The following is a 15,670-nucleotide window of genomic DNA, read 5'->3' on the forward strand; positions in this document are numbered from 1 at the left end:
TTTTACATATCTATACACATATTTTCCACATATGTATTAAATATATTTCTATTTTTATATCTTACAGAACATTCCATCTTAGTGGATATAATACTGTCCTATCCTTTCTAAACAGCTCCGTAATATGTACCATAGTTTATCTTACCTCATTGATGAATATTCAGGTGGTTTTCAATTTAGGTGGTTTTGCTTCAGTGAATGCTCAAACAACGCTAAAATGAATATCTTTGTAAGTAAGTCTCTGGACATATTTGAGATTGCATCTATAGGCTAAATTCCTAGAAGTAGAAATGGGTCATTTGTAATTCTGATAAATTGCCAAATTGTTCACCACTAAAATTATGCTAATTTACTCTTCTGCCAACAACAACTATTGACCCCAAATTTTACAAACATTTGATGTATTATCAAAATTTAACAACCTAATGAGTGAATCATTTGCATTTCATATGAATTGAAGTGTTTTGATTGATAGAGAAAGGAAGAACTTTTGTTAGTTCTGGAACAACTGATTATCTAGTTGGACATACCCATATAAAAAATCAAATCCAAGTAGATTCTGAACTTAAATGTTAAAGGCAAAACTATAGAAATTCTAGAAGAAAATATGAGAAAATATCTTTCTGACCTCAAAGTAGGAAAACATTTCTTTAATATGACCTCAAATGTACTAGCCATAAAGGAAAAGATTAATACATTTGATTATGTTAAATTAAAGAGCTTCTGATTGTCAAAAGATACTATGAAGAAGTGAAAAGGTGCCAAAATATGGAAGAAGACATTGTAACACTTACAGTTGTCAAAGGCTTAGTATTCAGACTACATAAAGAGTTCTGCAACTCAATAAAAAAAGACAGCTCAGTAGAAAAATGGGTAGAAAACATGAACAAGCATTTCACAGCAGAGATGATGTGAATGTTGAATATACATAGGAAAAGAATCTCAATTTCATCAGCATTTAAGGAAATGCACATTGAGATATCAATGAGATACCATCTTACTATCCAACACTACCACGCATGGGCAAAAATATAGGCTCCTTTACGCTGCTGCTCAGAACATATACCAATACTTTGGAAAGTCATTTGAGATTATCATTCACAATACTCTAGATGTATATTTTGTAACCCTAGTTTTATACCCTGGAGAAAATCTCCAGTGCAAAGAATGTTCATAGCAAGTCTAGCAGTAATAGCAAAAACTGGAAACATCCCACATGTTCATTGACTAAAGAATAAATAATTGTGTTACTTTCATTCAAGGGAACACTATGTAGAGAAGCTAGTCCATGTGGTTTTAAATCCTGGCTTTCCCACTTACCAAGGGTGTAATTTTGGACAATTACTTAACTTCTTTTCGTCTCAATTTCCTCAACAATAGTTTATATCTCTGTGGTGAAGATTAAAGGATTGAGTGCATGTAAAGCTCTGAGAACCATATATGCACATAGTAAGCACTCTGTGTTAGCTATCAGTATTGAAAGAGTGCGGATAGAGTTTTGACGGATCTAAAAAAATCAAGAAACAGATTTGAACTAGATGGTGAAGGTACAAGGGAACATATAAACTGAGGATAAATAGGATGAATAAGGGCAAGAAGAAATTTCAGGAAGTGGGAACAAAATGCAAAATGTCAGGAAGTGTGGAAAAAAAATCAGGCACCAGGACAACTGCAGCCATTCTGGGGCAGAGAATGTGGGCAAGACAGACAGTAGAAGATAGGGCTGAGAAAAAGTCAGGGGCCTGGCCTGAAGCAGCATCAATGATGGGTGGGAGTCCTCTCAAAATCCACATCCTGTTAATTGCATTGTGGCATTCTCAAGACACTCATAGCTTTCTTTATTTTGAAGTAGGATGATCTAGAAGTTTCTCCTTACCTTGTGGAAATTACTTCTTATCTATTGAGTTTTTTCTACCTTCTTGACACAGAAGTTTAATTATAAATTCAAAGCCTCCACCCGCCAATTTTTTTCTTAAATTCCAAAATAACGATGAGATGTGGCTTCTATTTGCCCTACAAAATCTATATCCATTTTTTTCATGAAGGAGGCCCAAAATATCAAAATCATGATGATGAAGGGATAAATATAATCTGAATTCATGTTCTATGAATTGCTCATTCATTGCATGGTGTCTCAGAATCTCACGCATTGGCACCTCACAGTCTATACATCTTTTTCAAGTTTGTTACCACATTTAAGTTATTCTTCCCTGACAATGCTGTGAGGGAGGGTATGAGTCCATTCTCACGCTGCTATGAAGAAATACCTGAGACTGGGTAATTTATAAAGAAAAGATGTTTAATTGGCTCACAGTTCTGCAGTTATACAGGAAGAATGATGCTGGCATCTGCTCTGCTTCTGGGGAGGCCTCAGGAAAACTTACAGTCATGGTGGAAGGCAAAGGGGAAGCAACACTTCACACGGCCAGAGCAGGAGGAACAGAGAGAGGGGAAGGGAAGATGCCACGTACTTTTAAATGACCATATCTCATGAGAACTCTATCAGGAGAATATCACCAAAGGGCTGGGGCTAACCCATTCATGAAGGATCCACCTTCATGGTTGTAGTTGTCCTGGTACATGACTTTTTTCCACACCTCCCCCTATGATACAATCACCTCCCACCAGGCCCCACCTCCATCATTGGGGATTACAACTGAACATTAGATTTGGGGGGAGAACACAGACCCAAACCATATCAGGGAGGCCTTGCTAAGTCCCTTTAATAAGTAAAGAGGCTAAGGGCCATGATGTGAAAGGGGGTGTGTCCACTGTGGAAGAGCTTTGAACCTGGTCAGTTCTGAATTGAAATCCCGAATCTGATACCTAGCTGGGTAAACTAACCTCTCTGAACTTTATATTCCTACTGTTTGATGAGCAATCATGAATAAGCCTCACTGGGTTTTGTTCACATTTCAATAAGGCTTTAGCCCATGATGCTGTGTTCTAAACGGTAGCAGTGATTACCATTGCTGCTCAAGGGTAGAGCTCAGGTTTGAACTCGCTCAGTTCTGCTTACTCTAAGGCAGTGCTCTCTCTCTTTTGTTACAACACAGATGTTCACAAGGCAGGAGTGGAGGGCCTCCCAGGACCCATGTTTGTTAAGGCCATATTTGGCCTGGCTCCCATTCTTAGAGCGTATACTTTCCTACCATGTTCAGAAGATATTGTCATAATTTTGATATAAAATGTCACACCACATGATATGAGTGGCTAGCAGTTATAAATTCTGAGTTTTTGAATTACCAGGAATAAGCACTGGTAATTGAGGCAGAAGCATTTTTTTTTTTTTTGCGTGCTAAATGTGATTTCACAGATTGTTAGAAAGGAAAAAGCATTTTTCTCTGTAACTCTATCATTAGATCTTTTAAAAGAGGAAAACTCCTGAATGTATTCCACTGTTAAGTTCTCCCATAATAGCATCACCTTGATGCTTAAATAATTTATTTCAAGACTTTATTAGATTATGAAATAAACATCTTGAGAGCAAGGATGTTATAACTGCTTCATCTGTTCAATGCTAAGAACAGATACCTTGTGCTCCTACCCCACTCAATGTAGGTGTCCGTTAACTGTTTCTTGCATGAGTATTGAATCTTGAAGGAAAACATGGCTGAATGGATCTTTCCCAGGACCAGAATGTACTTTAGTATGTCTGGCACAAATTACAAAATATGAAAGACTTTCTTTAATCTCCATGTGAGGTTATTTTCCTTCCTCCCTCCTTCTTCTTCTCCTCATAGGTAAAGGTTATTTCACAATATGGGGAAGGTCTTTTGCGGCAAAACAATTATTATTTATTTCTCATTAATGGAAGTGGCAGAATCAGAGAGGACTAGCTTTTCCTTTGAAGCAGATCAGTTCTTTTAAGTTAGATCAGGTTTCACATCAATTAAAGGCACCATCCCTGAGCATAACTGGAAACGTATCTCTTCTTCTGAAAGGTTTAGAGTTTGGCTGATAGATGAGACATATTCTTAGGCGAGGGGGTTTTCTGGTTTGTCTTTTATTTTAGGAGTTCCTGGTGGGATGTTGGAGTGGAATTCACATTTTCAGTCCTCCACTCATTAGGCAAATGGTATTTGTCCATTTGCCTATGGTTTAAATTCAGCAAAAACTAAAAACAACAAGAACAACAAACATTTCTTCCCTCATGTAAGGAGTTTGTATCCGGATAATAAACAGCAATCTTATATTTGACTCAACAGTTTCAAAGTTACTATTATGAAACTTTGAATCCCTCAAATGTTCTCTGGGCTCATTGTCAGATTTCTTATTTCCCCTTTTGGCTCTCTATGTACTATATACATGTCAAAGACACAAACACGACCTTTCTATTTTCCACCTGCACTGTAGATCCGTTAAAGGGTCTTTTAAATGCTGCTGTATCGGGAGGTCCTTCTTAGCCTGGACTGGCTTCCTGAGGCCTCTTTTCTTTTTGGCAGATACAGGAGATCAGATTCTTCTTGCATGAAGGATGTTATCAACATGGATTGCCACGAACCTGGCAGAGCAGTTGTCATAGAGTGTAGTTCCATGGTTCTGACTCCTTCTCTTATGGCTGAGACTTCCGCTTCTGCTTTTATTTCTGAAAGAGGCGCTCAACATGCCTGCTCCTTCCCACCCAGTGATTTTACATTAGTAAATGTACCCGGGCTCTTTCTCCTAGGCATCAAAACTTATTGCAGAACAGGCACTCCCCTTGCTTCTCCTGCATGTTTGTACCTCTGAAGTCCTTCAGACTGGCCACTCTCAATTGCCTAGGTCTCCATCCTATCCAAAACACATCCCCTCTGGGCCTTTACCCACTCACTGCACTCATTAACTCACAGAATCTTCCTTAAAATCGTCACAACTGCAGTACTCTCGTGCTTTAGTTTTCTCTTTTCAAATTCTGGCTGTGACTGTCAAATTTTTGACAAGCCATTTACTCCACTTATTCCAAATATGTTCTTATATCTTTAATTGGAAAAACATGTTTAAAAATTTCTGGTGGCACTGATGTAGTACCTTTCAATGTCTTTGGAGATATAGGCAAAATGATCTGCTACTTGGTCCTTTCTCTATTCACAGCGTTCCTGTTTACATCCCTCTTCCTTTGAAGTAAAATCTGGAGGAGAGGATCGGCGGTCTAAGGAAGGTCACCCTTACACGTAGACCTCACCTGAAGCTTTTCAGAAATAAATCCCAGAGCAAATCTTCCATACCTGTGTTCTGAGACAGTCCAGGAGAGCAGGCTGAGGTCAAGGTAAAGGACAAGTCAAGCTGATCTCACACATTGCAACATATCTATGGGGATTTCAGGAACAGCAGAGCTACTCCGTGATTTTGTCATCACCACAGCAGCAATAGATTGAAGAGAAGAGAAATGAACTTTTTCTTTTTTTTTGTCTGAGAGACAGAGTTACAGAGCAATTTTAACTGCTAGACTATGTGGACTGGTCCAAGGCCTAATTTCCCGAATTCTTCACTAAAGACCTCTTGTCCTTTGAGGGCAATGCCAATCATTTCAAGCATCGCCTGGGAGATAAGATGAATCTGTACATTCTTTCAGGTTTCCAGGTGCAGTGTAATTAAAAATAAGAAGGTCTGCTTGAACCAAGATGACCCTAATTATCTTTGTTAAAAACACAGATGGGAGGCAATAGAAGCTTAGTGTACAAGAAAAGCCTCTTTCTAGACCAGAACTATATTTAAAGAAAAACCAAGAAAAATGGAAAATTCCACTATTGGTATATTCCCCTGTATTTAATTTTCTCACAGACTATCTTAAATCTATTCTGCTCTAATCCAGAAATTATGGTTTAGTGACTAAGGTTCTAGGATCAACTACCTAGGTTTATGTTCCACATCTTCCAATTACTAGATGTAGAATGTTGGGAAAGTTACTTCAACTTTCTAAGTCTTCATCTCTTCACTTGTAAAATGGGAATAATAAAAGCTACCTCATAGGGCTGTTGTGAGATTTAAATGAGACTATATGTCTAAAGTGCTTAGTTCAGGGCTTGGCAAGCAGTAAGCACTCAATAAATACAATCTATTTTCACTCTTACATGTTGAGTATCCCTTATCTGAAATGTTTAAAACCAGAAGTGCTTCACATTTTTTATTTTTATCTTTGGATTTTGGAGTATTTGCAGGTCTATAGTGAGATATCTTGGGGATGGAACCCATATCTAAATTTGAAATTCATTTATGGTTTATATATACCTTATCCACATAACCTGAAGGTAATTTTATTTTTCCCTTGGAGACGCTGAATAAACTGTGTTGTGTACCTACATTTGGACTGCAACTCATCACATGAGGCCAGGTGTGGAATTTTCCAAATTTCAGATTTTGGAGCATTTGTGATTTTAGATTTTCATATTGAGGATGTTCAACCTGTATTTAATTTGGGTGGCTTTGGTTGCCTTCAGCAGAAGTGAACCTACAAGAACCTCATCTTCAGCATCTGTGAGCTCCTATCTCTTTTCTTTGCACCATCTTAGTTGTCATTACATTCCGAAATCTTCACACCTTGCATTTCATAGTCCAATTAAGTAATTTCCCTGTTCCTTAATAAGCGAGGTACCCCCACAATTCCTATGGCATTTGCTGCTGCCCAGCAAAGAAAATGTCAAACAGAAACACTTAGGACTTCCCCTCTCAGAGCCAGATCTCTCCCCAAAAATTATCCTCTTAGCCAATAAACACTGGCATGGACTTTATTAGACACTTGGGAAATAAAGCATCAGCCATTGCATTTTCATTTGTTTTCTGTGATTATGAAATGGTCTATACTTTCTGCTTAGTTTGTGACACACTAATAATGAGTCTGTATATTTCTTTTTCTACAAATTGGCATGGTCACCAAATCAGAAAGACTTAGTTCATTGTAATCTTTTAGGAACAAACTAATGTTTCACACATTCAGATCTACTACTTAATATTTTCGTAAGTTACAAAGTACTCACAAAGTCACGAGAACCTGCCTGTGAGTCCAGGCTGTACTACTTGAATAGAATGCCAATTTCTATAGAAAGATAATTTGAGGATCTTAAGTCATATTCCAGGTATCTGGGTTTTTGTTTTTTTATCCTGTAAGAAGGCATCAATGTTGTCAGATGTTACTTTGTTCAGGATTATTTTACACTTACTACGTTCTATCAGTGTCACCCAGTTAGAATTTTTTTTTTTGGTAATACCATATAAGGTGAACATGGGACCAGTGTCAAGGGGGCTCATATGTGTAAATAAAAGTTATTACAGGCAGTGCCTTAGTGTTCAAATCATTTTGTCCAAGGCAGTCTTGGTGGCTCTGCCTAAATGGCAGTTCATCAGTGTCTAGGAGGTCATGTCCTAGAGAGTGGCTTAATTATGGTTCATTTTGGGTCCTATAGTTGAGATTCTCTGATTTTAGGAAGGAAGTGGGGAAAGGGAGGAAAGGAACTAAAGCCAAACATAATGTGTTCATCGTTGTTTAAGACCCTTTCCAAATGCCATCTCATAGCAAATGAGGCACTTTACAAATTGCCTTATAAGGACCCATTGAAGGAATTCTGTAATAAGCCTGATTCATCTTCCAGGATGCTTTCCATGGGGCAACTATCACTGTACGCATGCTTTATCCCTGGAGAGCTGTCCATAACCAAGTTCCAACTACCTGGCCACAGAGGTGGGTATCTGATCCAGGCTGGACAGAGATTTCCTCTATGAACAATGCTTGCAGGAAGAGTGAGGGTCTTTTTCTTTTGATTGGCTGAGTAAAGGACTTGTCATGTCATTTCTACTGCCACCTGCTGACAGGCAGCCTCAAGATGAAGTAACATATAGAGAAAAGTCAAATTCAGAGATGGAGGAAGTACCAGAAATTTCAAAGGTTGTCTGAACTCCTGGATCTAAACTTGCCTAAAGCCGGACAGACTGTCAAGGATTTCCCACTTTGTTTTTGGATTAAGCGCATTTGAATTGGGTTTATGTCACTTGCAACTAAAAGAGTCCCAGACAAAAAGGAGAGCTATTATGCTCATTTTATGAGTAAGCAAACTAAGGCTCAGAGGAAGAAATGACCTTGCCTGAAAGCAGCAGGGATAGGACTTAAATCCAGATTATTTTGTGTCCAAAGTTTGTGCTCTTTCTACCTTGGTGCCTCCTTGGAAGTTCAGGAGAAGCTATGGAACTCTTCCCAAATGTCTTAATTCTCCAAGAGTTGTAATATGACTGAAACAGACAAGGGTTTGTGTGAATCTCACATTTGGTTTGAGCCAATACAAGCGTGATCAGAAAAGTTTACCAGCAAATATCTCTGGAGTGATTCCAACTGTCCTACTGGGTAGTGTGGACAATCAGTGAGAACAAAGACTAGCAGAACACTAAGCTGCAGCTGAAAGGAAAGTGGATATAACTCATCTTTGAATAAAATAGACAAAATAGGACAAAACCACCTTGAGATACGCTCAAGAACAACATCACATGAAGAGAAATAGCTTGGACCAGCTCAGGATGCAAATCATTGATGTACAGAGGAGTTGGGGCATAAACTTCAGAAGAAATTTGGGTGTCTGGAAGTTCCAAATTACAGGGAGTGTGATGGGCTTCTTGGCTCGAGGAGAGATACTTGGAAATAGTGGCTACAGTAGCTAGTCTAAGAACTGTCTGTAACCATGCACAACTGGAAACACTCTTGGCTTGCCTTGCCTTTTGCCTTGCCTTTTGCCTTGCCTTTTGCATTGCCTTTCCTTTCTTTTCCTTTCCTTTCCTTTCCCTTCCCTTCCCTTCCCTTCCCTTCCCTTCCTTTTCTTTTCTTTTCTTTTCTTCCTTCCTTCCTTCCTTCCTTCCTTCCTTCCTTCCTTCCTTCCCTCCCTCCCTCCCTCCTTCCTTCCTTCCTTCCTTCCTTCCTTCCTTCCTTCCTCTCTTCCTCCCTCCCTCCCTCCCTCCCTTCCTTCCTTCCTTCGCTTTCTTAGCACATGTTTACTAGTCCCTTATTATGTGTAAGGCTCTGTGCTGAGCACTGGAGATTCAGTGATCAAGATGTGGTTCCTGCCTTCAGAGCTTTACAGTTGAAGGCTATGTATGAAAGTCATTGGCAATTGTGTGAGTGTATGTATGTGCATGTGTGCACGTGTGTGTGTGTGTGAGTGAGAGAGAGAGAGAGAGAGAGAGAGAGAGAGAGAACGAAGCAGAGATCTGGAGAATACTGAAGATTTCAGAACCACCATTTATGCCGCAAATATATATGTATTTTTTCTCTAGTGAGCCATCTACATGACAAATACTCCTAGGAGTAAAGCCTTATTTAACTGCACCTGTGCAAGGAGAAATTCTGATGTCTGGCTGAAGGGCTTGGGAATGAAGACCGGAATGGTGGAGGTAGCAGGAGAGAGGACCCAGCCCAAGGAGAAAAAGAGCTTTTTCAGTGAAAGCTGGGAAGGTGGTCAGGACAGCTGTGCCCCCTCCCCTCCTTTGTGAGGTGGCATCTCACATGGTAACAGGTGTCCTTACTTGAATGGGGTGTTTCGCTTGGGTCCAGTAGGTTGACCAGAACAGCGGGCAGGCAGAAGTCAACTCTCAATGAATACTGACTGGTCTCTAACATTGTATGCTACCTCCTGGATTGTGAAAATGGTTTCCATATGCATTATTTCACCTGATCTCCATAGCAATTTGAAAAGGCAACTGAGTATTGTATTCTTTGGATGTGGAAAATAATGCTTGTGAAGGGGAATTGACTGGCCCAAGCTCACACAGCCTGAAACATGGCAGAAGTGGGACCTGAGCCTCAATCTTCTGAGTGCAAAGCTCATGCCTTCCAACTAACTGCATTCACTTCTTCTGTTCCGACCCAGGAGACTCTGCCATTAGAAATGGCTGGGGAAAGAGACTACTTAATCAGAGAACTATACAGTTGGCACAGTTCCTTTCTCAAGAAGAATCCTAGGCTGAAGGCAGTGTATTCAATCATCCTTAAGAGAGCACAATTGCATCTCACTCATTCAATAATTTGGTCAATGAGTGTTTCCTTGAAGAGAAGCAACTCAGTCGAAATAACATGTATAAAGCTTCCAGCATAGTACCCATTGCATAGCGGGCACTCAATTATTGCTTAATTCAGGGTCTGCAACCTGCCTACCTCTTTAGCCACATCTCACACAACTCTCCCACCAGTCACACTGGTCTGCGTTAAATTTCTCCAGCATATGTAGGTACTATCATAGTCCTGTTATCACAGATGAGGAAACAGGCACAGAAAGGTTAGGTAACTTGCCTGAGGTCACACAGAAAGTCAGTAGGGCAGTGAGGATTCAAACCCAGGAAGCCTGCTTCTTAGCCTACATCCCACACCACTGCCTTTCCCTAAGTGGGTGACTAGGAAAGAAAACTATTCCAGAAAGAGGCAAGAATACATTTTCACCCCCACAGTGTTTTCTTCGGGCTTGCACAAAATTATATATGTAAAACAAGTAGAAGATGGCTGGATCAACTAACATTAGCCAAGGTTATTACTCATCACAGAGTAATGAGACATCTAGTGAGAGTTGCTCAGGGAAACCTCAGTTTCCATCATATGGATCAGTTCCCTCTTTTACACCCTCTTCTAAAGAGTCACACTGTCCTTTAGAGCACTTGTCTCTGTTTATAATTATACATACATTTGTGACTTATTTAATATTTCATTTAGTTTAGAATCCCAGTGCCCAGTCCTGGTAAAAGCAAACAAACAAACAAAAAATCCAACTCAATAAGTATTTCTTGAATGAATGGATGAGTGAATGAAACATTCCTTGCCGCCCTAGAGTCCTACATTTTTTCTCTTCTTAGTGGGAGGAGAATATTCATCTTTGTTTCTCTTCATGCCATCTTGGGACTCTCACGCATTTCCCACAACGAATCTACATGGTGTTTACAGGTGCCTTCTGAAAACCGCCCACTCCCTGGTTTCTAAACTCAGCTAAGCTATGTCTCTGAAATGTCAGCCTCTCTCGTTAAGTCTCCTTCTCAAAAGAAGCGAGAAATTCAGACAAGGAAAGTTTTCAGTTCCTCTCCTAGTCGTGCCAATTGTATAATGAATCTGTGGGATTGAGTTTATTTCCAAATTTAGACCCACTCTGAGCACAATGGAGGCTTCTAACTCATCGCAGTGGATCTCAAACCCACTTTTGACTTTTAAAGCTTACAGATTTTTCTGGATTTTGATGAGTGGTGAGTGGGAACAGAAAGTTCCAGAAGATACAGTCCTGTAGTTTCTGTTCATGTCCTGTTTTCCTTTTGTCTAAATGTGGTTCTTTAGAATCTTCCCTCTCTTTCCGCTCCTATGATCATACTATTTAGAGACAAATATTTTCCCTGCCCTTCAAGGAAGCTGTTTTATTTCTGGTTGTTCATAAAATAAAGAGACACAGAGTCCTTCAAATTCACCTTTCTGGCCTCCTTGGTATACAGATTTCTTGTGCTCTTTGCTTCCTTAATCTTAGTATTTTAATTTTCTTTCTTCTTAAAGAAATTTAATTTCCTTTCTTACATGCATGAATTAATATGAATTTTAATCCTCACTTTGCTGTATTACCTTGGCTTTTTCATCTGTAAATTGGCCGTTTGTGTTTCACAGGTTAATTGTGAACATTAACAATGAGGTAATGGATGTGTCACAGGGTAATCAATAGGTTATTTCTTTGTTTCTGTTGGGGCTCCAAAGCTAAGAATAATAGGTGGCCAGGGCCCCTCACTCTACACAGGGATGTTGGACCGTCTAGGCAAGATTTGCCCCAACTCTTTTGTGCCTCAAAGCCCATTTCCCCTGCCGGGGTGCAATGAGAGCCTCAAAGGGAAAGAGCACAGAGGGCACCATACCCAGATGACAATAGCACCAGAGAATTTACCTTCCTCCTTCCTTCTCTCCCCCTGCCTTGGAGGAGTCAGAGGCTCCTGGGTGAGTAGGGAGAATGAGAGGGAAAAGCAGATGGAAGAATTTATTACAGAACAGGCAGGGCCCAGGGTCACCTCCATCCTTCCCATTGCTATTCCACAGAACAAATGAACAGACCTGTGCTGGCCAGGGAGAGAATATTTGAATTGGATGAGAAATGGAAGTTTTGATATTAGATATTAGAACATTAGCTATTAGTCTCTAATCTCTTATTCAAAACCCTTGGGGCCACATAGACTTCAGAATCCAGCACTTAATTGTGAGTTTTAGAAAGGACCTATGATGCAGATGCTGTCATCAGCTGGTGTAGGGCAGCACTCTGTAAGCAAACACCTTAATATTTCTGCAGCAAAATGTATTCTTCTCTACACAAGGCAAGAGCATGTAAATCACTACACATAGCCTCACATAAGTTTTTCCGCCTAATGTCTTTGTAGCAAACTTCAAAAAGTTTAGACTTTTAGAACTGTGGAGATTTCAGAATTGCAGATAAGGGATTGAGGTGAGAGTCCTAAAAATAAGAACGTCTATTGATGCCTGAAAGTGACCTGAGAAGATTCACAATCTGCCCAAATAATCTCTACGGACAGGAAATCAAATAGTGAGTGGGAAAGAAAGTGGTGCAAAACCTTTTCTGCTCAAACATCACTGAATTCCACTGGTCAAGAAATCAGTTACTTATATAAATGGGTATGTATGTCATCTGTGCGTTTCTGACACAGCAGATGATTAACAAATGTTAACTTCTCTTTCCTTTTCCATCAGGTCCTCCACATCTTCATAAATACGGACAGATTTGCTGGTAAGGAATCCCTATTGTTTCCTAGGGGGAAATTTTATTTATTTTTGTTTTTTAATTAATTTGTAAATTTGTTTCTATTTCAATAGGTTTCCGGGAAACAGGTAGTGTTTGGTTACATAAATAAGTTATTCAGTGGTAATTTCTGAGATTTTTGGTACACCCATCACTGGAGCAGTGCACACTGTACACCGGAGCAGTGTACACTGTACCCAATGTGTAGTATTTTAGTCCGCACCCCCCTCCCACCATTTCCCCAAAGTCCATTGTATCATTCTTATGCCTTTGTGTCCTCATAGCTTAGCTCCCACTTACGAGTGCAAACATACAATGTTTTCAGTTTTCCATTTCTGAGTTACTTCACTTAGAATGAGAGTCTCCAATTCCATCCAGGTTTCTGCAAATGCCATTATTCATTCCTTCTTATGGCTGAGTAGTATTTTATGGTGTATATATATCATAAACATATATATATATATCATAAATAAATATATATATCACATTTTATCTGCTCATTGATTGATGGGCATTTGGGCTGGTTCCATATTTTTGCAATTGCAAATTGTGCTGCCATAAACATGTGTGTGTACGTATCTTTTTCATATAATGACTTGTTTTCCTCTGGGTAGATACCCAGGAGTGGGATTGCTGGATCAAATGGTAGATCTACTTTTAGTCCTTTAAGGAATCTCCACACTGTTTTCCACAGCAGTTGTACTAGTTGACATTCCCACCAACAGTGTAAAAGTGTTCCCTTTTCACCACATCCACCAACATCTGTTTTTTTTTTTTAAATTTTTTGATTATGGGCATTCTGAAGTCTATGTAGCATCTGATTATGGGCATTGCAGGAGTAAGACGGTATCACATTATGGTTTTGATTTGCATTTCCCTGATAATTAGTGATGTTGAGCATTTTTCCATACGCTTCTTGGCCACTTATATATCTTCTTTTGAGGACTGTTTATTCATCTAGCCCACTTTTTGATGGGACTGTTTTTTTACTTGCTGATTTGTTTGGGTTCTTTGTAGATTCTGGATATCAGTTATTTGTTGGATGTATAGATTGTGAAGATTTTCTCCCACTCTGTGGGTTGTCTCTTAACTGCTGATTATTTCTTTTGCTGTGAAGAAGCTATTTCATTTAATTAAGTCCCATCTATTTATATTTGTTTTTGTTGTATTTGCTTTTGGGTTCTTTGTCATGAAGTCTTTGCCTAAGCCAACATCTAGAAGGGTTCTTCTGATGTTCTCTTCTAGAATTTTTATGGTTTCAGGTCTTAGATTTAAGTCTTTGATCCATCTTGAGTTGATTTTTTTATAAGCTGAGAGATGAGGATCCAGTCTCATTCTTCTACATGGGGTTTGCCAATTATCCCAGCACCATTTGTTGAATGTGACGTCATTTCCCCACTTTATGTTTTTGTTTGCTTTATCGAAGATTGGTTGGCTATAAGTATTTGAAGTATTTGGCTTTATTTCTGATTTCTCTATTCTGTTGCATTGGTGTATGTGTCTATTTTTACACCAGTGCCATGCTGTTTTGGTGACTATGACCTTATAGTATAGTTTGAAGTCAGGTAATGTGATGCCTCCAGACTTGTTCCTTTTGCTTAGTCTTGTTTTGGCTATGTTGGCTCTTTTTTGGTTCCGTATGAATCTTAGAATTGTGTTTTCTAGTACTGTGAAGAATGATGGTGGTGCTTTGATGGGAATTGCATTGAATTTGTAGATTGCTTTTGGCAGTATGGTCATTTTCACAATATTGATTCTACCCATTCATGAGCATGGGATGTGTTTCCATTCGTTTGTGTCATCTATGATTTCTTTCAGCAGTGTTTTGTAGTTTTCCTTGTAGAGGTTTTTACCTCCTTGGTTAGGTATATTCCTGAGTATTGTATTTTATTTATTTTATTTTATTTTATTTTATTTTGCAGCTACTGTAAAAGGGGTTAAATTCTTGATTTGATTCTCAGCTTGCTCACTGTTGGTGTCTAGCAGAGCTACTGATTTGTGTACATTAATTTTGTATCCTGAAACTTTGCTGAATTCATTTACCAGTTCTAAGAGCTTTTTGGATGAATCTTTAGAGTTTTCTAGGTATATGATCATATAATCAGCAAACAGGAACAGTTTGACTTCCTCTATACTGATTTGGATGCCCTTGGTTTCTTTCTTTTGTCTGATTGCTTTGGCTAGGACTTCCAGTACTATGTTGAATAGAAGTGGTGAAAGTGGGCATCCTTGTTGTGTTCCAGTTCTCAGGGGAAATGCTTTCAACTTTTCCCTGTTCCATATAATTTTGGCTGTGGGTTTGTCATAGATGGTTTTTATTACCTTAAGGTATGTCCCTTCTATGCCAATTTTTTAAGGGTTTAATCATAAACGGATGCTGGATTTTCTCAAATACTTTTTCTGCATCTATTGAGGTGATTATGTGATTTTTGTGTTTAATTCTGTTTATGTGGTTATCATGTTTATTGACTTGCAGATATTAAACCATCCCTACATCCTTTGTATGAAACCCACTTGATCATGGTGGATTATCTTCTTGATATGCTGTTGGATTTGGTGAGCTAGTATATTGTTGAGGATTTTTGCATGTATGTTCATCAGGTATATTGATCTGTAGTTTTCTTTTTTTGTTATGTCCTTCCCTGGTTTTGGTATTAGGGTGATAACTGGCTTCATAGAATATAGGGAGGATTCCCTAGGCGGAAGTTTAATGAAGCTTGAGCTACAGCATCTCACTTAGCTAGAGTCTTTTCCAAGGATGCCAGAAGGAGGCAGCAGTCAGAGCCTTGAACTTGTGCATGAAGCACTGCCCTGGTCTAGGGGTCACCCCCTGATAACTGGGGACTAGGAGCTGCTGGTGGTGCAGGTAGAATACCAGCACAAACCCCACTTACTTCACTACATGCCCATAACCAAGAAGAATCTGTAGAATTTGCAATTCTGCTCCCACT

General features: G+C 39.2%; 2 long non-coding RNA genes across 6 annotated transcripts in view; one reads left to right on the forward strand and one right to left on the reverse strand.

Annotated features, from left to right (window-relative positions):
• LOC103878321 overlaps positions 1–11,028 on the reverse strand; it is a 31,663-nt gene extending 20,635 nt beyond the window's left edge. For 3 of the 5 annotated variants that reach the window (XR_001895861.3, XR_001895860.3, XR_001895862.3), the window contains exons 1-2: positions 9,288–11,028; positions 146–278 (exon numbers count right to left, since the gene is read on the reverse strand). This is a non-coding gene — a long non-coding RNA (uncharacterized LOC103878321). Of the gene's footprint in view, positions 1–145; positions 279–8,052; positions 8,203–9,287 lie in introns of all 5 variants that reach the window. The other 2 variants (XR_001895867.3, XR_638476.4) reach the window with 2 other exon arrangements.
• A 52-nt stretch (positions 11,029–11,080) lies between these two features.
• The window catches only part of LOC116270019, a 33,626-nt gene continuing 29,036 nt past the window's right edge, over positions 11,081–15,670 (forward strand). Inside the window, exons 1-2 of the long non-coding RNA XR_004177881.1 lie at positions 11,081–11,181; positions 12,671–12,707. This is a non-coding gene — a long non-coding RNA (uncharacterized LOC116270019). The remainder of the gene's footprint in view (positions 11,182–12,670; positions 12,708–15,670) is intronic.

The sequence above is a fragment of the Papio anubis genome, chromosome 13, assembly GCF_008728515.1.
Source record: "Papio anubis isolate 15944 chromosome 13, Panubis1.0, whole genome shotgun sequence".
Taxonomy (NCBI): domain Eukaryota; kingdom Metazoa; phylum Chordata; class Mammalia; order Primates; family Cercopithecidae; genus Papio; species Papio anubis.